The sequence below is a fragment of the Ambystoma mexicanum genome (genome assembly GCF_040938575.1).
Source record: "Ambystoma mexicanum isolate Mex_15411 chromosome 12 unlocalized genomic scaffold, UKY_AmexF1_1 Mex_chr12_unloc.1, whole genome shotgun sequence".
NCBI classification, from domain to species: Eukaryota; Metazoa; Chordata; class Amphibia; order Caudata; family Ambystomatidae; genus Ambystoma; species Ambystoma mexicanum.
In genome coordinates this window covers 2,941,777-2,965,265 of record NW_027182322.1, presented here as the reverse complement: position 1 = coordinate 2,965,265, position 23,489 = coordinate 2,941,777, and the positions used below count along the sequence as shown (strand labels likewise).

Below are 23,489 nucleotides of genomic sequence, written 5' to 3'. Positions count from 1 at the left end.
CTTCTCGCCTGCATACATGGATGCACGTTCACGCCTCCTCCTTCTCTCGGCTTCATACGGGGATCATATCTCCTCCCTGTCTCACCCTCATGCAGGGATGCATGACCAATGCTCCTTCCTGTCTCGCCCGCATACATGGATGCACGTTCATGTCTCCTCGTTCTCTCGGCTTCATACGGGGATTTTATCTCCTCCCTGTCTCACCCTCGGGAAGGGATGCATGACCAATGCTCCTTCCCGTCTCGCCCGCATACATGGATGCACGTTCATGCCTCATCCTTCTCTCGGCTTCATACGGGGATCATATCTCCTCCCTGTCTCACCCTCATGAGGGGATGCATGACCAATGCTCCTTCCCTTCTCGCCTGCATACATGGATGCACGTTCACGCCTCCTCCTTCTCTCGGCTTCATACGGGGATCATATCTCCTCCCTGTCTCACCCTCATGCAGGGATGCATGACCAATGCTCCTTCCTGTCTCGCCCGCATACATGGATGCACGTTCACGCCTCCTCCTTCTCTCGGCTTCATACGGGGATCATATCTCCTCCCTGTCTCACCCTCATGCAGGGATGCATGACCAATGCTCCTTCCCTTCTCGCCTGCATACATGGATGCACGTTCACGCCTCCTCCTTTTCTCGGCTTCATACGGGGATCATATCTCCTCAATGTCTCACCCTCACTTCCAACATGTGTAACTTCTTGTTCTCTTTGACGTCTGGGGCATGGGTGGCTACTGCACAGCTCTAGATGTCGCCCACCTGCAAGGTGCTATGGAAAGCACTTTTCCACATTGGACGTGCTATATTAACCCCCTCTCCCCAAATACAATAAAAATAAAGAAATATATGTGCTTCCATAATGTCTACCTTCTAATGTTTCATAAGTGTAAGCACATTGTCCTCCTCCTGACCAAATTCTAAAACTATGTGCAAATTGTTCCTTCCATAAACTGTCACTTCCTTGGCCCTTTATTTATAATGACTGTTATACTCTCTCTCTTTCCGCCACAGTATAAAAATGCCTAGCACACCTCATGATTGGACTAAGAAATACCTGTCATTTAGTTGGAAATGATTTTCCCATTATCCCCAAAAACTCCTCACTGTGTCTAAGAACATTTTTTTTCACAGGACAATACAGATCAGATTGACTTGAAAGGTCCTTTCACGCGACTACAGAATGCCTCTCATTCCACTAGAAGATACGCCAGTGCCTACAATAGCCTAGGACTAGACTATGAGTCCCAATGTAGAAAGACCACAAGTCCAGAGATATGCCTGTTTATTTAAACATCTGTATTATCATCAGCGTGTGACTGTAAAGGCGGGACTTTGCGCTCTCTGTAACGCGCTCCATTGGCAACATCAGTTAAATGTCGTTGGTTCAATCCCTCGCGGATGTTGTTTTTATTCCCATTTGTAACTGGGAAATACTGTTGCTGCAATACATATGTCTTAATCAAGCTAGTGGTTATTGACGTAAATGGCAGTGTTATAATGTTTCATGTACTGCAAATGTCACCACATAATGCGCTCTTAATTAGATTTGGTTGAAATACATTACAGTCACCCGATGAAAAAGTGTGCAAAGAGCATTAAAGAAACAAAAGGTTCATAACAGTAACAGGACATATCGAATTGTTTCAGTCCTCCACAGAGATTGCCAATGTATTAATAGAAATTCTAAAATATCTGCCCAACTGCCGTGACATTGCCTCACCGCAATACCGTGACTCGGATTCGAACCGAGGTTGCTGTGGCCACAACGCAGAGTACTAACCACTATACGATCACGGCGAGCTACTTGGGCTGCTACAATGTGACGTTCCACCTCTATCATAAGCTGTACTCCATCTGTGATGTCATGACTCATGTTTGAATTAAAGGTTGGTTGTGATGTTATCCATGAGAATAAGTGGACACCTGATCCCCAGTCACTTATTTAAGATCTCAATAATCAAGTCAGAATCCAAATGAAAGTCATCAAAGTGGAGCCAATTAGAAATAATATAGTTACACAAACCTGGCAATGGTGCGGCAGCCAGGGCCGTTAATGGCCCGCCAGCCTGAGAGCAGGAAAGTGTGAGAGCAGTGATGGTCTTGTGAGAGTTTACAGCTGTTATTGACCCTGTCCCCTTCCATTGCAGAGTTTTCTCCCTATAAGAAGTGCAGAGGCTCCCTCCGGGGTGCTAATAGTAAATTTATTTTTTTGCGCAGGAGAAGTGCTCTTCACCAATTGCACGTGCCAAATCACCCGAAGGCCACCACCATAAAATTCAGGCATTCATGTTCATGCGTCCTCCATGTTATGTCCTTATAAAGGGATGCATGTTCATGATGACTACATGTCACACCTGCATACAAGGATGCATGTTCATGCCGCCTCGTTCTCTTGGCTTCATACAGGGATTTTATCTCCTCCCTGTCTCACCCTCATGCAGGGATGCATGACCAATGCTCCTTCCCTTCTCGCCCGCATACATGGATGCACGTTCATGTCTCCTCGTTCTCTCGGCTTCATACGGGGAATTTATCTCCTCCCTGTCTCACCCTCGGGAAGGGATGCATGACCAATGCTCCTTCCCGTCTCGCCCGCATACATGGATGCACGTTCACGCCTCCACCTTCTCTCGGCTTCATACGGGGATCATATCTCCTCCCTGTCTCACCCTCATGCAGGGATGCATGACCAATGCTCCTTCCCTTCTCGCCTGCATACATGGATGCACGTTCACGCCTCCTCCTTCTCTCGGCTTCATACGGGGATCATATCTCCTCCCTGTCTCACCCTCATGCAGGGATGCATGACCAATGCTCCTTCCTGTCTCGCCCGCATACATGGATGCACGTTCACGCCTCCTCCTTCTCTCGGCTTCATACGGGGATCATATCTCCTCCCTGTCTCACCCTCATGCAGGGATGCATGACCAATGCTCCTTCCCTTCTCACCTGCATACATGGATGCACGTTCACGCCTCCTCCTTTTCTCGGCTTCATACGGGGATCATATCTCCTCAATGTCTCACCCTCACTTCCAACATGTGTAACTTCTTGTTCTCTTTGACGTTTGGGGCATGGGTGGCTACTGCACAGCTCTAGATGTCGCCCACCTGCAAGGTGCTATGGAAAGCACTTTTCCACATTGGACGTGCTATATTAACCCCCTCTCCCCAAATACAATAAAAATAAAGAAATATATGTACTTCCATAATGTCTACCTTCTAATGTTTCATATGTGTAAGCACATTGTCCTCCTCCTGACCACATTCTAAAACTATGTGCAAATTGTTCCTTCCATAAACTGTCACTTCCTTGGCCCTTTATTTATAATGACTGTTATACTCTCTCTCTTTCCGCCACAGTATAAAAAAGCCTAGCACACCTCATGATTGGACTAAGAAATTCCTGTCATTTAGTTGGAAATGATTTTCCCATTATCCCCAAAAACTCCTCACTGTGTCTAAGAACGCTTTTTTTCACAGGACAATACAGATCAGATTGACTTGAAAGGTCCTTTCACGCGACTACAGAATGCCTCTCATTCCACTAAAAGATACGCCAGTGCCTACAATAGCCTAGGACTAGACTATGAGTCCCAATGTAGAAAGACCACAAGTCCACAGATATGCCTGTTTATTTAAACATCTGTATTATCATCAGCGTGTGACTGTAAAGGCGGGACCTCGCGCTCTCTGTAACGCGCTCCATTGGCAACATCAGTAAAATGTCGTTGGTTCAATCCCTCGCGGATGTTGTTTTTATTCCCATTTGTAACTGGGAAATACTGTCGCTGCAATACATATGTCTTAATCAAGCTAGTGGTTATTGACGTAAATGGCAGTGTTATAATGTTTCATGTACTGCAAATGTCACCACATAATACGCTCTTAATTAGATTTGGTTGAAATACATTACAGTCACCCGATGAAAAGTGTGCAAAGAGCATTAAAGAAACAAAAGGTTCATAACAGTAACAGGACATATCGAATTGTTTCAGTCCTCCACAGAGATTGCCAATGTATTAATGGAAATTCTAAAATATCTGCCCAACTGCCGTGACATTGCCTCACCGCAATGCGTGAACCGAGGTTGCTGCGGCCACAACGCAGAGTACTAACCACTATACGATCACGGCGAGCTACTTGGGCTGCTACAATGTGACATTCCACCTCTATCATAAGCTGTACTCCATCTGTGATGTCATGACTCTTGTTTGAATTAAAGGTTGGTTGTGATGTTATCCATGAGAATAAGTGGACACCTGATCCCCAGTCACTTATTTAAGATCTCAATAATCAAGTCAGAATCCAAATGAAAGTCATCAAAGTGGAGCCAATTAGAAATAATATAGTTACACAAACCTGGCAATGGTGCGGCAGCCAGGGCCGATAATGGCCCGCCAGCCTGAGAGCAGGAAAGTGTGAGAGCAGTGATGGTCTTGTGAGAGTTTACAGCTGTTATTGACCCTGTCCCCTTCCATTGCAGAGTTTTCTCCCTATAAGAAGTGCAGAGGCTCCCTCCGGGGTGCTAATAGTAAATTTATTTTTTTGCGCAGGAGAAGTGCTCTTCACCAATTGCACGTGCCAAATCACCCGAAGGCCACCACCATAAAATTCAGGCATTCATGTTCATGCGTCCTCCATGTTATGACCTTATAAAGGGATGCATGTTCATGATGACTCCATGTCACACCTGCATACAAGGATGCATGTTCATGCCGCCTCGTTTTCTTGGCTTCATACAGGGATTTTATCTCCTCCCTGTCTCACCCTCATGCAGGGATGCATGACCAATGCTCCTTCCCTTCTCGCCCGCATACATGGATGCACGTTCATGCCGCCTCGTTCTCTTGGCTTCATACAGGGATTTTATCTCCTCCCTGTCTCACCCTCATGCAGGGATGCATGACCAATGCTCCTTCCCTTCTCGCCTGCATACATGGATGCACGTTCACGCCTCCTCCTTTTCTCGGCTTCATACGGGGATCATATCTCCTCAATGTCTCACCCTCACTTCCAACATGTGTAACTTCTTGTTCTCTTTGACGTCTGGGGCATGGGTGGCTACTGCACAGCTCTAGATGTCGCCCACCTGCAAGGTGCTATGGAAAGCACTTTTCCACATTGGACGTGCTATATTAACCCCCTCTCCCCAAATACAATAAAAATAAAGAAATATATGTGCTTCCATAATGTCTACCTTCTAATGTTTCATATGTGTAAGCACTTTGTCCTCCTCCTGACCACATTCTAAAACTATGTGCAAACTGTTCCTTCCATAAACTGTCACTTCCTTGGCCCTTTATTTATAATGACTGTTATACTCTCTCTCTTTCCGCCACAGTATAAAAAAGCCTAGCACACCTCATGATTGGACTAAGAAATTCCTGTCATTTAGTTGGAAATGATTTTCCCATTATCCCCAAAAACTCCTCACTGTGTCTAAGAACGCTTTTTTTCACAGGACAATACAGATCAGATTGACTTGAAAGGTCCTTTCATGCGACTACAGAATGCCTCTCATTCCACTAAAAGATACGCTAGTGCCTACAATAGCCTAGGACTAGACTATGAGTCCCAATGTAGAAAGACCACAAGTCCACAGATATGCCTGTTTATTTAAACATCTGTATTATCATCAGCGTGTGACTGTAAAGGCGGGACCTCGCACTCTCTGTAACGCGCTCCATTGGCAACATCAGTTAAATGTCGTTGGTTCAATCCCTCGCGGATGTTGTTTTTATTCCCATTTGTAACTGGGAAATACTGTCGCTGCAATACATATGTCTTAATCAAGCTAGTGGTTATTGACGTAAATGGCAGTGTTATAATGTTTCATGTACTGCAAATGTCACCACATAATGCGCTCTTAATTAGATTTGGTTGAAATACATTACAGTCACCCGATGAAAAAGTGTGCAAAGAGCATTAAAGAAACAAAAGGTTCATAACAGTAACAGGACATATCGAATTGTTTCAGTCCTCCACAGAGATTGCCAATGTATTAATGGAAATTCTAAAACATCTGCCCAACTGCCGTGACATTGCCTGACCGCAATGCCGTGACTCGGATTTGAACCGAGGTTGCTGTGGCCACAACGCAGAGTACTAACCACTATATGATCAGGGCGAGCTACTTGGGCTGCTACAATGCGACGTTCCACCTCTATCATAAGCTGTACTCCATCTGTGATGTCATGACTCATGTTTGAATTAAAGGTTGGTTGTGATGTTATCCATGAGAATAAGTGGACACCTGATCCCCAGTCACTTCTTTAAGATCTCACTAATCAAGTCAGAATCCAAATGAAAGTCATCAAAGTGGAGCCAATTAGAAATAATATAGTTACACAAACCTGGCAATGGTGCGGCAGCCAGGGCTGATAATGGCCCGCCAGCCTGAGAGCAGGAAAGTGTGAGAGCAGTGATGGTCTTGTGAGAGTTTACAGCTGTTATTGAACCTGTCCCCTTCCATTGCAGAGTTTTCTCCCTATAAGAAGTGCAGAGGCTCCCTCCGGGGTGCTAATAGTACATTTATTTTTTTGCGCAGGAGAAGTGCTCTTGACCAATTGCACGTGCCAAATCACCCGAAGGCCACCACCATAAAATTCAGGCATTCATGTTCATGCGTCCTCCATGTTATGTCCTTATAAAGGGATGCATGTTCATGATGACTCCATGTCACACCTGCATACAAGGATGCATGTTCATGCCGCCTCGTTCTCTTGGCTTCATAAAGGGATTTTATCTCCTCCCTGTCTCACCCTCATGCAGGGATGCATGACCAATGCTCCTTCCCTTCTCGCCCGCATACATGGATGCACGTTCATGTCTTGTTGTTCTCTCGGCTTCATACGGGGATTTTATCTCCTCCCTGTCTCACCCTCAGGAAGGGATGCATGACCAATGCTCCTTCCCGTCTCGCCCGCATACATGGATGCACGTTCACGCCTCCTCCTTCTCTCGGCTTCATACGGGGATCATATCTCCTCCCTGTCTCACCCTCATGCAGGGATGCATGACCAATGCTCCTTCCCTTCTCGCCTGCATACATGGAGCAACGTTCACGCCTCCTCCTTCTCTCGGCTTCATACGGGGATCATATCTCCTCCCTGTCTCACCCTCATGCAGGGATGCATGACCAACGCTCCTTCCTGTCTCGCCCGCATACATGGATGCACGTTCACGCCTCCTCCTACTCTCGGCTTCATACGGGGATCATATCTCCTCCCTGTCTCACCCTCATGCAGGGATGCATGACCAATGCTCCTTCCCTTCTCGCCTGCATACATGGATGCACGTTCACGCCTCCTCCTTCTCTCGGCTTCATACGGGGATCATATCTCCTCAATGTCTCACCCTCACTTCCAACATGTGTAACTTCTTGTTCTCTTTGACGTCTGGGGCATGGGTGGCTACTGCACAGATCTAGATGTCGCCCACCTGCAAGGTGCTATGGAAAGCACTTTTCCACATTGGACGTGCTATATTAACCCCCTCTCCCCAAATACAATAAAAATAAAGAAATATATGTGCTTCCATAATGTCTACCTTCTAATGTTTCATATGTGTAAGCACATTGTCCTCCTCCTGACCACATTCTAAAACTATGTGCAAATTGTTCCTTCCATAAACTGTCACTTCCTTGGCCCTTTATTTATAATGACTGTTATACTCTCTCTCTTTCCGCCACAGTATAAAAAAGCCTAGCACACCTCATGATTGGACTAAGAAATTCCTGTCATTTAGTTGGAAATGATTTTCCCATTATCCCCAAAAACTCCTCACTGTGTCTAAGAACATTTTTTTTCACAGGACAATACAGATCAGATTGACTTGAAAGGTCCTTTCACGCGACTACAGAATGCCTCTCATTCCACTAGAAGATACGCCAGTGCCTACAATAGCCTAGGACTAGACTATGAGTCCCAATGTAGAAAGACCACAAGTCCACAGATATGCCTGTTTATTTAAACATCTGTATTATCATCAGCGTGTGACTGTAAAGGCGGGACTTTGCGCTCTCTGTAACGCGCTCCATTGGCAACATCAGTTAAATGTCGTTGGTTCAATCCCTCGCGGATGTTGTTTTTATTCCCATTTGTAACTGGGAAATACTGTCGCTGCAATACATATGTCTTAATCAAGCTAGTGGTTATTGACGTAAATGGCAGTGTTATAATGTTTCATGTACTGCAAATGTCACCACATAATGCGCTCTTAATTAGATTTGGTTGAAATACATTACAGTCACCCGATGAAAAAGTGTGCAAAGAGCATTAAAGAAACAAAAGGTTCATAACAGTAACAGGACATATCGAATTGTTTCAGTCCTCCACAGAGATTGCCAATGTATTAATGGAAATTCTAAAATATCTGCCCAACTGCCGTGACATTGCCTCACCGCAATGCCGTGACTCGGATTCGAACCGAGGTTGCTGCGGCCACAACGCAGAGTACTAACCACTATACGATCACGGCGAGCTACTTGGGCTGCTACAATGTGACGTTCCACCTCTATCATAAGCTGTACTCCATCTGTGATGTCATGACTCATGTTTGAATTAAAGGTTGGTTGTGATGTTATCCATGAGAATAAGTGGACACCTGATCCCCAGTCACTTATTTAAGATCTCAATAATCAAGTCAGAATCCAAATGAAAGTCATCAAAGTGGAGCCAATTAGAAATAATATAGTTACACAAACCTGACAATGGTGCGGCAGCAAGGGCTGATAATGGCCCGCCAGCCTGAGAGCAGGAAAGTGTGAGAGCAGTGATGGTCTTGTGAGAGTTTACAGCTGTTATTGAACCTGTCCCCTTCCATTGCAGAGTTTTCTCCCTATAAGAAGTGCAGAGGCTCCCTCCGGGGTGCTAATAGTAAATTTATTTTTTTGCGCAGGAGAAGTGCTCTTCACCAATTGCACGTGCCAAATCACCCGAAGGCCACCACCATAAAATTCAGGCATTCATGTTCATGCGTCCTCCATGTTATGTCCTTATAAAGGGATGCATGTTCATGATGACTCCATGTCACACCTGCATACAAGGATGCATGTTCATGCCGCCTCGTTCTCTTGGCTTCATACAGGGATTTTATCTCCTCCCTGTCTCACCCTCATGCAGGGATGCATGACCAATGCTCCTTCCCTTCTCGCCCGCATACATGGATGCACGTTCATGTCTCCTCGTTCTCTCGGCTTCATACGGGGATTTTATCTCCTCCCTGTCTCACCCTCGGGAAGGGATGCATGACCAATGCTCCTTCCCGTCTCGCCCGCATACATGGATGCACGTTCACGCCTCCTCCTTCTCTCGGCTTCATACGGGGATCATATCTCCTCCCTGTCTCACCCTCATGAGGGGATGCATGACCAATGCTCCTTCCCTTCTCGCCTGCATACATGGATGCACGTTCACGCCTCCTCCTTCTCTCGGCTTCATACGGGGATCATATCTCCTCCCTGTCTCACCCTCATGCAGGGATGCATGACCAATGCTCCTTCCTGTCTCGCCCGCATACATGGATGCACGTTCACGCCTCCTCCTTCTCTCGGCTTCATACGGGGATCATATCTCCTCCCTGTCTCACCCTCATGCAGGGATGCATGACCAATGCTCCTTCCCTTCTCGCCTGCATACATGGATGCACGTTCACGCCTCCTCCTTTTCTCGGCTTCATACGGGGATCATATCTCCTCAATGTCTCACCCTCACTTCCAACATGTGTAACTTATTGTTCTCTTTGACGTCTGGGGCATGGGTGGCTACTGCACAGCTCTAGATGTCGCCCACCTGCAAGGTGCTATGGAAAGCACTTTTCCACATTGGACGTGCTATATTAACCCCCTCTCCCCAAATACAATAAAAATAAAGAAATATATGTGCTTCCATAATGTCTACCTTCTAATGTTTCATATGTGTAAGCACATTGTCCTCCTCCTGACCAAATTCTAAAACTATGTGCAAATTGTTCCTTCCATAAACTGTCACTTCCTTGGCCCTTTATTTATAATGACTGTTATACTCTCTCTCTTTCCGCCACAGTATAAAAATGCCTAGCACACCTCATGATTGGACTAAGAAATTCCTGTCATTTAGTTGGAAATGATTTTCCCATTATCCCCAAAAACTCCTCACTGTGTCTAAGAACATTTTTTTTCACAGGACAATACAGATCAGATTGACTTGAAAGGTCCTTTCACGCGACTACAGAATGCCTCTCATTCCACTAGAAGATACGCCAGTGCCTACAATAGCCTAGGACTAGACTATGAGTCCCAATGTAGAAAGACCACAAGTCCACAGATATGCCTGTTTATTTAAACATCTGTATTATCATCAGCGTGTGACTGTAAAGGCGGGACTTTGCGCTCTCTGTAACGCGCTCCATTGGCAACATCAGTTAAATGTCGTTGGTTCAATCCCTCGCGGATGTTGTTTTTATTCCCATTTGTAACTGGGAAATACTGTCGCTGCAATACATATGTCTTAATCAAGCTAGTGGTTATTGACGTAAATGGCAGTGTTATAATGTTTCATGTACTGCAAATGTCACCACATAATGCGCTCTTAATTAGATTTGGTTGAAATACATTACAGTCACCCGATGAAAAAGTGTGCAAAGAGCATTAAAGAAACAAAAGGTTCATAACAGTAACAGGACATATCGAATTGTTTCAGTCCTCCACAGAGATTGCCAATGTATTAATGGAAATTCTAAAATATCTGCCCAACTGCCGTGACATTGCCTCACCGCAATGCCGTGACTCGGATTCGAACCGAGGTTGCTGCGGCCACAACGCAGAGTACTAACCACTATACGATCACGGCGAGCTACTTGGGCTGCTACAATGTGACGTTCCACCTCTATCATAAGCTGTACTCCATCTGTGATGTCATGACTCATGTTTGAATTAAAGCTTGGTTGTGATGTTATCCATGAGAATAAGTGGACACCTGATCCCCAGTCACTTATTTAAGATCTCAATAATCAAGTCAGAATCCAAATGAAAGTCATCAAAGTGGAGCCAATTAGAAATAATACAGTTACACAAACCTGGCAATGGTGCTGCAGCCAGGGCCGATAATGACCCGCCAGCCTGAGAGCAGGAAAGTGTGAGAGCATTGATGGTCTTGTGAGAGTTTACAGCTGTTATTGACCCTGTCCCCTTCCATTGCAGAGTTTTCTCCCTATAAGAAGTGCAGAGGCTCCCTCCGGGGTGCTAATAGTACATTTATTTTTTTGCGCAGGAGAAGTGCTCTTCACCAATTATACGTGCCAAATCACCCGAAGGCCACCACCATAAAATTCAGGCATTCATGTTCATACGTCCTCCATGTTATGTCCTTATAAAGGGATGCATGTTCATGATGACTCCATGTCACACCTGCATACAAGGATGCATGTTCATGCCGCCTCGTTCTCTTGGCTTCATACAGGGATTTTATCTCCTCCCTGTCTCACCCTCATGCAGGGATGCATGACCAATGCTCCTTCCCTTCTCGCCCGCATACATGGATGCACGTTCATGTCTCCTCGTTCTCTCGGCTTCATACGGGGATTTTATCTCCTCCCTGTCTCACCCTCGGGAAGGGATGCATGACCAATGCTCCTTCCCGTCTCGCCCGCATACATGGATGCACGTTCACGCCTCCTCCTTCTCTCGGCTTCATACGGGGATCATATCTCCTCCCTGTCTCACCCTCATGAGGGGATGCATGACCAATGCTCCTTCCCTTCTCGCCTGCATACATGGATGCACGTTCACGCCTCCTCCTTCTCTCGGCTTCATACGGGGATCATATCTCCTCCCTGTCTCACCCTCATGCAGGGATGCATGACCAATGCTCCTTCCTGTCTCGCCCGCATACATGGATGCACGTTCACGCCTCCTCCTTCTCTCGGCTTCATACGGGGATCATATCTCCTCCCTGTCTCACCCTCATGCAGGGATGCATGACCAATGCTCCTTCCCTTCTCGCCTGCATACATGGATGCACGTTCACGCCTCCTCCTTTTCTCGGCTTCATACGGGGATCATATCTCCTCAATGTCTCACCCTCACTTCCAACATGTGTAACTTATTGTTCTCTTTGACGTCTGGGGCATGGGTGGCTACTGCACAGCTCTAGATGTCGCCCACCTGCAAGGTGCTATGGAAAGCACTTTTCCACATTGGACGTGCTATATTAACCCCCTCTCCCCAAATACAATAAAAATAAAGAAATATATGTGCTTCCATAATGTCTACCTTCTAATGTTTCATATGTGTAAGCACATTGTCCTCCTCCTGACCAAATTCTAAAACTATGTGCAAATTGTTCCTTCCATAAACTGTCACTTCCTTGGCCCTTTATTTATAATGACTGTTATACTCTCTCTCTTTCCGCCACAGTATAAAAATGCCTAGCACACCTCATGATTGGACTAAGAAATTCCTGTCATTTAGTTGGAAATGATTTTCCCATTATCCCCAAAAACTCCTCACTGTGTCTAAGAACATTTTTTTTCACAGGACAATACAGATCAGATTGACTTGAAAGGTCCTTTCACGCGACTACAGAATGCCTCTCATTCCACTAGAAGATACGCCAGTGCCTACAATAGCCTAGGACTAGACTATGAGTCCCAATGTAGAAAGACCACAAGTCCACAGATATGCCTGTTTATTTAAACATCTGTATTATCATCAGCGTGTGACTGTAAAGGCGGGACTTTGCGCTCTCTGTAACGCGCTCCATTGGCAACATCAGTTAAATGTCGTTGGTTCAATCCCTCGCGGATGTTGTTTTTATTCCCATTTGTAACTGGGAAATACTGTCGCTGCAATACATATGTCTTAATCAAGCTAGTGGTTATTGACGTAAATGGCAGTGTTATAATGTTTCATGTACTGCAAATGTCACCACATAATGCGCTCTTAATTAGATTTGGTTGAAATACATTACAGTCACCCGATGAAAAAGTGTGCAAAGAGCATTAAAGAAACAAAAGGTTCATAACAGTAACAGGACATATCGAATTGTTTCAGTCCTCCACAGAGATTGCCAATGTATTAATGGAAATTCTAAAATATCTGCCCAACTGCCGTGACATTGCCTCACCGCAATGCCGTGACTCGGATTCGAACCGAGGTTGCTGCGGCCACAACGCAGAGTACTAACCACTATACGATCATAGCGAGCTACTTGGGCTGCTACAATGTGACGTTCCACCTCTATCATAAGCTGTACTCCATCTGTGATGTCATGACTCATGTTTGAATTAAAGCTTGGTTGTGATGTTATCCATGAGAATAAGTGGACACCTGATCCCCAGTCACTTATTTAAGATCTCAATAATCAAGTCAGAATCCAAATGAAAGTCATCAAAGTGGAGCCAATTAGAAATAATATAGTTACACAAACCTGGCAATGGTGCGGCAGCCAGGGCCGATAATGGCCCGCCAGCCTGAGAGCAGGAAAGTGTGAGAGCAGTGATGGTCTTGTGAGAGTTTACAGCTGTTATTGACCCTGTCCCCTTCCATTGCAGAGTTTTCTCCCTATAAGAAGTGCAGAGGCTCCCTCCGGGGTGCTAATAGTAAATTTATTTTTTTGCGCAGGAGAAGTGCTCTTCACCAATTGCACGTGCCAAATCACCCGAAGGCCACCACCATAAAATTCAGGCATTCATGTTCATGCGTCCTCCATGTTATGTCCTTATAAAGGGATGCATGTTCATGATGACTACATGTCACACCTGCATACAAGGATGCATGTTCATGCCGCCTCGTTCTCTTGGCTTCATACAGGGATTTTATCTCCTCCCTGTCTCACCCTCATGCAGGGATGCATGACCAATGCTCCTTCCCTTCTCGCCCGCATACATGGATGCACGTTCATGTCTCCTCGTTCTCTCGGCTTCATACGGGGATTTTATCTCCTCCCTGTCTCACCCTCGGGAAGGGATGCATGACCAATGCTCCTTCCCGTCTCGCCCGCATACATGGATGCACGTTCACGCCTCCTCCTTCTCTCGGCTTCATACGGGGATCATATCTCCTCCCTGTCTCACCCTCATGCAGGGATGCATGACCAATGCTCCTTCCTGTCTCGCCCGCATACATGGATGCACGTTCACGCCTCCTCCTTCTCTCGGCTTCATACGGGGATCATATCTCCTCCCTGTCTCACCCTCATGCAGGGATGCATGACCAATGCTCCTTCCTGTCTCGCCCGCATACATGGATGCACGTTCACGCCTCCTCCTTCTCTCGGCTTCATACGGGGATCATATCTCCTCCCTGTCTCACCCTCATGCAGGGATGCATGACCAATGTTCCTTCCCTTCTCACCTGCATACATGGATGCACGTTCACGCCTCCTCCTTTTCTCGGCTTCATAGGGGGATCATATCTCCTCAATGTCTCACCCTCACTTCCAACATGTGTAACTTCTTGTTCTCTTTGACGTCTGGGGCATGGGTGGCTACTGCACAGCTCTAGATGTCGCCCACCTGCAAGGTGCTATGGAAAGCACTTTTCCACATTGGACGTGCTATATTAACCCCCTCTCCCCAAATACAATAAAAATAAAGAAATATATGTGCTTCCATAATGTCTACCTTCTAATGTTTCATATGTGTAAGCACATTGTCCTCCTCCTGACCACATTCTAAAACTATGTGCAAATTGTTCCTTCCATAAACTGTCACTTCCTTGGCCCTTTATTTATAATGACTGTTATACTCTCTCTCTTTCCGCCACAGTATAAAAAAGCCTAGCACACCTCATGATTGGACTAAGAAATTCCTGTCATTTAGTTGGAAATGATTTTCCCATTATCCCCAAAAACTCCTCACTGTGTCTAAGAACGCTTTTTTTCACAGGACAATACAGATCAGATTGACTTGAAAGGTCCTTTCACGCGACTACAGAATGCCTCTCATTCCACTAAAAGATACGCCAGTGCCTACAATAGCCTAGGACTAGACTATGAGTCCCAATGTAGAAAGACCACAAGTCCACAGATATGCATGTTTATTTAAACATCTGTATTATCATCAGCGTGTGACTGTAAAGGCGGGACCTCGCGCTCTCTGTAACGCGCTCCATTGGCAACATCAGTTAAATGTCGTTGGTTCAATCCCTCGCGGATGTTGTTTTTATTCCCATTTGTAACTGGGAAATACTGTCGCTGCAATACATATGTCTTAATCAAGCTAGTGGTTATTGACGTAAATGGCAGTGTTATAATGTTTCATGTACTGCAAATGTCACCACATAATGCGCTCTTAATTAGATTTGGTTGAAATACATTACAGTCACCCGATGAAAAAGTGTGCAAAGAGCATTAAAGAAACAAAAGGTTCATAACAGTAACAGGACATATCGAATTGTTTCAGTCCTCCACAGAGATTGCCAATGTATTAATGGAAATTCTAAAATATCTGCCCAACTGCCGTGACATTGCCTCACCGCAATGCCGTGACTTGGATTTGAACCGAGGTTGCTGTGGCCACAACGCAGAGTACTAACCACTATACGATCACGGCGAGCTACTTAGGCAGCTACAATGCGACGTTCCACCTCTATCATAAGCTGTACTCCATCTGTGATGTCATGACTCATGTTTGAATTAAAGGTTGGTTGTGATGTTATCCATGAGAATAAGTGGACAACTGATCCCCAGTCACTTATTTAAGATCTCAATAATCAAGTCAGAATCCAAATGAAAGTCATCAAAGTGGAGCCAATTAGAAATAATATAGTTACACAAACCTGGCAATGGTGCGGCAGCCAGGGCTGATAATGGCCCGCCAGCCTGAGAGCAGGAAAGTGTGAGAGCAGTGATGGTCTTGTGAGAGTTTACAGCTGTTATTGAACCTGTCCCCTTCCATTGCAGAGTTTTCTCCCTATAAGAAGTGCAGAGGCTCCCTCCGGGGTGCTAATAGTACATTTATTTTTTTGCGCAGGAGAAGTGCTCTTGACCAATTGCACGTGCCAAATCACCCGAAGGCCACCACCATAAAATTCAGGCATTCATGTTCATGCGTCCTCCATGTTATGTCCTTATAAAGGGATGCATGTTCATGATGACTCCATGTCACACCTGCATACAAGGATGCATGTTCATGAACCCTCGTTCTCTTGGCTTCATAAAGGGATTTTATCTCCTCCCTGTCTCACCCTCATGCAGGGATGCATGACCAATGCTCCTTCCCTTCTCGCCCGCATACATGGATGCACGTTCATGTCTTGTCGTTCTCTCGGCTTCATACGGGGATTTTATCTCCTCCCTGTCTCACCCTCAGGAAGGGATGCATGACCAATGCTCCTTCCCGTCTCGCCCGCATACATGGATGCACGTTCACGCCTCCTCCTTCTCTCGGCTTCATACGGGGATCATATCTCCTCCCTGTCTCACCCTCATGCAGGGATGCATGACCAATGCTCCTTCCTGTCTCGCCCGCATACATGGATGCACGTTCACGCCTCCTCCTTCTCTCGGCTTCATACGGGGATCATATCTCCTCCCTGTCTCACCCTCATGCAGGGATGCATGACCAATGCTCCTTCCCTTCTCGCCTGCATACATGGAGCAACGTTCACGCCTCCTCCTTCTCTCGGCTTCATACGGGGATCATATCTCCTCCCTGTCTCACCCTCATGCAGGGATGCATGACCAACGCTCCTTCCTGTCTCGCCCGCATACATGGATGCACGTTCACGCCTCCTCCTTCTCTCGGCTTCATACGGGGATCATATCTCCTCCCTGTCTCACCCTCATGCAGGGATGCATGACCAATGCTCCTTCCCTTCTCGCCTGCATACATGGATGCACGTTCACGCCTCCTCCTTCTCTCGGCTTCATACGGGGATCATATCTCCTCAATGTCTCACCCTCACTTCCAACATGTGTAACTTCTTGTTCTCTTTGACGTCTGGGGCATGGGTGGCTACTGCACAGATCTAGATGTCGCCCACCTGCAAGGTGCTATGGAAAGCACTTTTCCACATTGGACGTGCTATATTAACCCCCTCTCCCCAAATACAATAAAAATAAAGAAATATATGTGCTTCCATAATGTCTACCTTCTAATGTTTCATATGTGTAAGCACATTGTCCTCCTCCTGACCACATTCTAAAACTATGTGCAAATTGTTCCTTCCATAAACTGTCACTTCCTTCGCCCTTTATTTATAATGACTATTATACTCTCTCTCTTTCCGCCACAGTATAAAAAAGCCTAGCACACCTCATGATTGGACTAAGAAATTCCTGTCATTTAGTTGGAAATGATTTTCCCATTATCCCCAAAAACTCCTCACTGTGTCTAAGAACGCTTTTTTTCACAGGACAATACAGATCAGATTGACTTGAAAGGTCCTTTCACGCGACTACAGAATGCCTCTCATTCCACTAAAAGATACGCCAGTGCCTACAATAGCCTAGGACTAGACTATGAGTCCCAATGTAGAAAGACCACAAGTCCACAGATATGCCTGTTTATTTAAACATCTGTATTATCATCAGCGTGTGACTGTAAAGGCGGGACCTCGCGCTCTCTGTAACGCGCTCCATTGGCAACATCAGTTAAATGTCGTTGGTTCAATCCCTCGCGGATGTTGTTTTTATTCCCATTTGTAACTGGGAAATACTGTCGCTGCAATACATATGTCTTAATCAAGCTAGTGGTTATTGACGTAAATGGCAGTGTTATAATGTTTCATGTACTGCAAATGTCACCACATAATGCGCTCTTAATTAGATTTGGTTGAAATACATTACAGTCACCCGATGAAAAAGTGTGCAAAGAGCATTAAAGAAACAAAAGGTTCATAACAGTAACAGGACATATCGAATTGTTTCAGTCCTCCACAGAGATTGCCAATGTATTAATGGAAATTCTAAAATATCTGCCCAACTGCCGTGACATTGCCTCACCGCAATGCCGTGACTCGGATTCGAACCGAGGTTGCTGCGGCCACAACGCAGAGTACTAACCACTATACGATCATAGCGAGCTACTTGGGCTGCTACAATGTGACGTTCCACCTCTATCATAAGCTGTACTCCATCTGTGATGTCATGACTCATGTTTGAATTAAAGCTTGGTTGTGATGTTATCCATGAGAATAAGTGGACACCTGATCCCCAGTCACTTATTTAAGATCTCAATAATCAAGTCAGAATCCAAATGAAAGTCATCAAAGTGGAGCCAATTAGAAATAATATAGTTACACAAACCTGGCAATGGTGCGGCAGCCAGGGCCGATAATGGCCCGCCAGCCTGAGAGCAGGAAAGTGTGAGAGCAGTGATGGTCTTGTGAGAGTTTACAGCTGTTATTGACCCTGTCCCCTTCCATTGCAGAGTTTTCTCCCTATAAGAAGTGCAGAGGCTCCCTCCGGGGTGCTAATAGTAAATTTATTTTTTTGCGCAGGAGAAGTGCTCTTCACCAATTGCACGTGCCAAATCACCCGAAGGCCACCACCATAAAATTCAGGCATTCATGTTCATGCGTCCTCCATGTTATGTCCTTATAAAGGGATGCATGTTCATGATGACTACATGTCACACCTGCATACAAGGATGCATGTTCATGCAGCCTCGTTCTCTTGGCTTCATACAGGGATTTTATCTCCTCCCTGTCTCACCCTCATGCAGGGATGCATGACCAATGCTCCTTCCCTTCTCGCCCGCATACATGGATGCACGTTCATGTCTCCTCGTTCTCTCGGCTTCATACGGGGATTTTATCTCCTCCCTGTCTCACCCTCGGGAAGGGATGCATGACCAATGCTCCTTCCCGTCTCGCCCGCATACATGGATGCACGTTCACGCCTCCTCCTTCTCTCGGCTTCATACGGGGATCATATCTCCTCCCTGTCTCACCCTCATGCAGGGATGCATGACCAATGCTCCTTCCTGTCTCGCCCGCATACATGGATGCACGTTCACGCCTCCTCCTTCTCTCGGCTTCATACGGGGATCATATCTCCTCCCTGTCTCACCCTCATGCAGGGATGCATGACCAATGCTCCTTCCTGTCTCGCCCGCATACATGGATGCACGTTCACGCCTCCTCCTTCTCTCGGCTTCATACGGGGATCATATCTCCTCCCTGTCTCACCCTCATGCAGGGATGCATGACCAATGTTCCTTCCCTTCTCACCTGCATACATGGATGCACGTTCACGCCTCCTCCTTTTCTCGGCTTCATAGGGGGATCATATCTCCTCAATGTCTCACCCTCACTTCCAACATGTGTAACTTCTTGTTCTCTTTGACGTCTGGGGCATGGGTGGCTACTGCACAGCTCTAGATGTCGCCCACCTGCAAGGTGCTATGGAAAGCACTTTTCCACATTGGACGTGCTATATTAACCCCCTCTCCCCAAATACAATAAAAATAAAGAAATATATGTGCTTCCATAATGTCTACCTTCTAATGTTTCATATGTGTAAGCACATTGTCCTCCTCCTGACCACATTCTAAAACTATGTGCAAATTGTTCCTTCCATAAACTGTCACTTCCTTGGCCCTTTATTTATAATGACTGTTATACTCTCTCTCTTTCCGCCACAGTATAAAAAAGCCTAGCACACCTCATGATTGGACTAAGAAATTCCTGTCATTTAGTTGGAAATGATTTTCCCATTATCCCCAAAAACTCCTCACTGTGTCTAAGAACGCTTTTTTTCACAGGACAATACAGATCAGATTGACTTGAAAGGTCCTTTCACGCGACTACAGAATGCCTCTCATTCCACTAAAAGATACGCCAGTGCCTACAATAGCCTAGGACTAGACTATGAGTCCCAATGTAGAAAGACCACAAGTCCACAGATATGCATGTTTATTTAAACATCTGTATTATCATCAGCGTGTGACTGTAAAGGCGGGACCTCGCGCTCTCTGTAACGCGCTCCATTGGCAACATCAGTTAAATGTCGTTGGTTCAATCCCTCGCGGATGTTGTTTTTATTCCCATTTGTAACTGGGAAATACTGTCGCTGCAATACATATGTCTTAATCAAGCTAGTGGTTATTGACGTAAATGGCAGTGTTATAATGTTTCATGTACTGCAAATGTCACCACATAATGCGCTCTTAATTAGATTTGGTTGAAATACATTACAGTCACCCGATGAAAAAGTGTGCAAAGAGCATTAAAGAAACAAAAGGTTCATAACAGTAACAGGACATATCGAATTGTTTCAGTCCTCCACAGAGATTGCCAATGTATTAATGGAAATTCTAAAATATCTGCCCAACTGCCGTGACATTGCCTCACCGCAATGCCGTGACTCGGATTTGAACCGAGGTTGCTGTGGCCACAACGCAGAGTACTAACCACTATACGATCACGGCGAGCTACTTAGGCAGCTACAATGCGACGTTCCACCTCTATCATAAGCTGTACTCCATCTGTGATGTCATGACTCATGTTTGAATTAAAGGTTGGTTGTGATGTTATCCATGAGAATAAGTGGACAACTGATCCCCAGTCACTTATTTAAGATCTCAATAATCAAGTCAGAATCCAAATGAAAGTCATCAAAGTGGAGCCAATTAGAAATAATATAGTTACACAAACCTGGCAATGGTGCGGCAGCCAGGGCTGATAATGGCCCGCCAGCCTGAGAGCAGGAAAGTGTGAGAGCAGTGATGGTCTTGTGAGAGTTTACAGCTGTTATTGAACCTGTCCCCTTCCATTGCAGAGTTTTCTCCCTATAAGAAGTGCAGAGGCTCCCTCCGGGGTGCTAATAGTACATTTATTTTTTTGCGCAGGAGAAGTGCTCTTGACCAATTGCACGTGCCAAATCACCCGAAGGCCACCACCATAAAATTCAGGCATTCATGTTCATGCGTCCTCCATGTTATGTCCTTATAAAGGGATGCATGTTCATGATGACTCCATGTCACACCTGCATACAAGGATGCATGTTCATGAACCCTCGTTCTCTTGGCTTCATAAAGGGATTTTATCTCCTCCCTGTCTCACCCTCATGCAGGGATGCATGACCAATGCTCCTTCCCTTCTCGCCCGCATACATGGATGCACGTTCATGTCTTGTCGTTCTCTCGGCTTCATACGGGGATTTTATCTCCTCCCTGTCTCACCCTCAGGAAGGGATGCATGACCAATGCTCCTTCCCGTCTCGCCCGCATACATGGATGCACGTTCACGCCTCCTCCTTCTCTCGGCTTCATACGGGGATCATATCTCCTCCCTGTCTCACCCTCATGCAGGGATGCATGACCAATGCTCCTTCCTGTCTCGCCCGCATACATGGATGCACGTTCACGCCTCCTCCTTCTCTCGGCTTCATACGGGGATCATATCTCCTCCCTGTCTCACCCTCATGCAGGGATGCATGACCAATGCTCCTTCCCTTCTCGCCTGCATACATGGAGCAACGTTCACGCCTCCTCCTTCTCTCGGCTTCATACGGGGATCATATCTCCTCCCTGTCTCACCCTCATGCAGGGATGCATGACCAACGCTCCTTCCTGTCTCGCCCGCATACATGGATGCACGTTCACGCCTCCTCCTTCTCTCGGCTTCATACGGGGATCATATCTCCTCCCTGTCTCACCCTCATGCAGGGATGCATGACCAATGCTCCTTCCCTTCTCGCCTGCATACATGGATGCACGTTCATGCCTCCTCCTTCTCTCGGCTTCATACGGGGATCATATCTCCTCAATGTCTCACCCTCACTTCCAACATGTGTAACTTCTTGTTCTCTTTGACGTCTGGGGCATGGGTGGCTACTGCACAGATCTAGATGTCGCCCACCTGCAAGGTGCTATGGAAAGCACTTTTCCACATTGGACGTGCTATATTAACCCCCTCTCCCCAAATACAATAAAAATAAAGAAATATATGTGCTTCCATAATGTCTACCTTCTAATGTTTCATATGTGTAAGCACATTGTCCTCCTCCTGACCACATTCTAAAACTATGTGCAAATTGTTCCTTCCATAAACTGTCACTTCCTTCGCCCTTTATTTATAATGACTATTATACTCTCTCTCTTTCCGCCACAGTATAAAAAAGCCTAGCACACCTCATGATTGGACTAAGAAATTCCTGTCATTTAGTTGGAAATGATTTTCCCATTATCCCCAAAAACTCCTCACTGTGTCTAAGAACGCTTTTTTTCACAGGACAATACAGATCAGATTGACTTGAAAGGTCCTTTCACGCGACTACAGAATGCCTCTCATTCCACTAAAAGATACGCCAGTGCCTACAATAGCCTAGGACTAGACTATGAGTCCCAATGTAGAAAGACCACAAGTCCACAGATATGCCTGTTTATTTAAACATCTGTATTATCATCAGCGTGTGACTGTAAAGGCGGGACCTCGCGCTCTCTGTAACGCGCTCCATTGGCAACATCAGTTAAATGTCGTTGGTTCAATCCCTCGCGGATGTTGTTTTTATTCCCATTTGTAACTGGGAAATACTGTCGCTGCAATACATATGTCTTAATCAAGCTAGTGGTTATTGACGTAAATGGCAGTGTTATAATGTTTCATGTACTGCAAATGTCACCACATAATGCGCTCTTAATTAGATTTGGTTGAAATACATTACAGTCACCCGATGAAAAAGTGTGCAAAGAGCATTAAAGAAACAAAAGGTTCATAACAGTAACAGGACATATCGAATTGTTTCAGTCCTCCACAGAGATTGCCAATGTATTAATGGAAATTCTAAAATATCTGCCCAACTGCCGTGACATTGCCTCACCGCAATGCCGTGCGAACCGAGGTTGCTGCGGCCACAACGCAGAGTACTAACCACTATACGATCACGGCGAGCTACTTGGGCTGCTACAATGTGACGTTCCACCTCTATCATAAGCTGTACTCCATCTGTGATGTCATGACTCATGTTTGAATTAAAGGTTGGTTGTGATGTTATCCATGAGAATAAGTGGACACCTGATCCCCAGTCACTTATTTAAGATCTCAATAATCAAGTCGGAATCCAAATGAAAGTCATCAAAGTGGAGCCAATTAGAAATATTACAGTTACACAAACCTGGCAATGGTGCGGCAGCCAGGGCCGATAATGGCCCGCCAGCCTGAGAGCAGGAAAGTGTGAGAGCAGTGATGGTCTTGTGAGAGTTTACAGCTGTTATTGACCCTGTCCCCTTCCATTGCAGAGTTTTCTCCCTATAAGAAGTGCAGAGGCTCCCTCCGGGGTGCTAATAGTACATTTATTTTTTTGCGCAGGAGAAGTGCTCTTCACCAATTGCACGTGCCAAATCACCCGAAGGCCACCACCATAAAATTCAGGCATTCATGTTCATGCGTCCTCCATGTTATGTCCTTATAAAGGGATGCATGTTCATGATGACTCCATGTCGCACCTGCATACAAGGATGCATGTTCATGCCGCCTCGTTCTCTTGGCTTCATACAGGGATTTTATCTCCTCCCCTGTCTCACCCTCATGCAGGGATGCATGACCAATGCTCCTTCC

General features: G+C 45.8%; 2 non-coding genes across 2 annotated transcripts; both read right to left on the bottom strand.

Annotated features, from left to right (window-relative positions):
- Window positions 1-8,413: 8,413 nt before the first annotated feature.
- TRNAH-GUG (transfer RNA histidin (anticodon GUG)) lies at window positions 8,414-8,485 on the bottom strand. The gene has a single exon. It is a non-coding gene; the product is annotated as a tRNA-His (tRNA).
- A 2,279-nt stretch (window positions 8,486-10,764) lies between these two features.
- On the bottom strand, window positions 10,765-10,836 carry TRNAH-GUG (transfer RNA histidin (anticodon GUG)). The gene has a single exon. It is a non-coding gene; the product is annotated as a tRNA-His (tRNA).
- Between the last annotated feature and the right edge of the window lie 12,653 nt (window positions 10,837-23,489).